Here is a 2,149-nt window from a genome sequence, read left to right on the forward strand (position 1 = left end):
GGAGACGCCACTAGGGGGCTCGTTCAGCCGCTCTGCGCCGCCGGGGCCGTGAATTGCCGCTTGCAAGCGCGTGCGAGTTGCAGTGCTCAAGGCGGGCACGGGGCGAGGAGGCGCAGCGCGCTCCAGCCCGCGTCCCGGCGCTGCCAGCGGGCTCCGGTCTCCCCCCCGGGCCGTCCGCGGCCCTTTCTCGTTTTAATCGCAACGCTGTTAAAGTAGCCTCGGAGGTGGGGCCCTTCCCCGGGACCTGCTCCCCAAAACGGCTGCTCTCGGCGTGCGAGCGCGGGGCAGGCTGCGAGCAAGTGCAGCCCTCGGCGGCGTCCGCACGGCGCTCCGGTAGCTCCCAGGTTTTCGAGGGAGAAGCGGAAACCACCTGGGGCGGGGGGAGAGCGGGGAGCGCGTTTTGCCTCGCATCGGTTAATGCGGTGAAAAGGAGAGGTAAGAAGAGGCCAAAGTTGGGATGTGCTGCTACCGCGAGAGCGGTAATTAGAGGGGGGTTCGGTTTCCCAAATCAGAGGCGAGAGACGTTACTTTTACGGCTCCGTTCAGCTGAACCGCCCCCGGGACGTACAAGAAGGGTGGGACTGGCTCCCTCCACCTGTGCCACTGAGCCTCGGGTGGCCGCTCAAAGCAGGCTGTACCCACTCCGGGTGAACGTCCTTTCTTGTTGTGTTTTTCCCCACTCTGCAATTGCTTTAATACACCTGTCCCGCTGTTTTACATGCTTGGGAAAATCCAGAGCACAGTTTGCATCGAGCCCCAGCGAGCGAAATGAGAGGGATGGAGCTGGAGAACTTTAGGAAGAAAAGTGTGAAATAAAATGAGTCTTTAGAAAAAATCCTGAATGTCTGAACGTGTGTGTGTGTGTGTGTGTGTGTGTGTGTGTGTTTTCCTGCCAAAGCAGGATGTCAAATACTGTCCTTTTCCCCTCTTTTTTAAAGCACGCTAAAAGGAAAATTCTTCACAGAATCTTAAAGAACTTTTTGACACAACAGCTGCAAAATCTATTTTCTAAACAAAGATTTATACATATTTATATGAGCTTAATCCAGATTTTTTTTAATAAATCATTCTCAGAACTGCAGAGGTAAACTATATGTAAATACCTCAAGTAATAGGCTTGTAGTGCAAATCACATCATTTTATCTTCAATTTTGCATTCGTTTTTCTGGCTTAAAGGTGCATCAGAGATATGCATTTTAGCATATTCAGAACACGGGGCGTGAAATTAAATGTTTGACAGAGTGAGAAAAATATACAGACTTTGGAGATGCCTTAAAAATAGTAATTTATGCAGATCTAGAGGAGTGAAATCATTTGCAATGGAGTGACCCTCTCTCCAGGAATTTTTTGCTCAGTGTTCTTCTCTAATCTCCTGCTGTATCTTCATTTTTCATTGAACTAGCCAGTTTTCTGCGAAGCAGTCTTGTAGATAAGGGAAGTGCTAAAAGAAGAAGAAAGAAGAAGCTCAGTGGGTCCGTTTCCATTGCACTTTTACCCAAGGCAATGGGCAGAATTTAACGGATTCCTTCCAACATATGTTTTTGCCAGATAAGTAAACAGTGTGTGTCGGAAATGAAAAAGCATTTGCAATTTAATGACATTACAGCTCTCAGCTTAGGCTGGCGTGCTGCGAGGCGAAAAGCAGAAAGAGAGAGGAGAGTAGAAAGAGAAAAAGAACAAAGTTCATCTTCCCTTTTGTGCATTTTTATCAAGGAAAATATTACTTCTTTCCCTCTCTTGTTCTCTTTTCTTTTTCTCTTTGCTTTTTTGTCTCACTCATTTACATTTTTTCTTTTCTCTCCTTTTCTCTCCTCTGTTCACTTTTACCTTTTTCTTCCACTGCCACTGACTCATTTCCTTTTACCATCCCCCCCCCATTGTGTCGCCTTATTCATCTATTTGGGCCATTCAGTTTTTACCTATAAGAAGCTGTTTATCCAACAATGTATCTTTTTTTTTTTCCCCGCGGTGTTGTACTCCTAGTGCTATAGCTCACAGTCAACAGGATYGTTGGAGGGATTATAACGTTTCATTTCAAAGCGCTACAAATCTGCTCTCCTTCCCCCGGTGCCGGCTCCGCCGCTCCGCCCGGTCCTCGCCGTTTCCTCCCGGCTCCGGGCCGGCCTCCCTCGCGGGGGGGCCGCGCTCC

Source organism: Apteryx rowi, unplaced genomic scaffold (genome assembly GCF_003343035.1).
Source record: "Apteryx rowi isolate R43461 unplaced genomic scaffold, aptRow1 scaffold_209, whole genome shotgun sequence".
Taxonomy (NCBI): domain Eukaryota; kingdom Metazoa; phylum Chordata; class Aves; order Apterygiformes; family Apterygidae; genus Apteryx; species Apteryx rowi.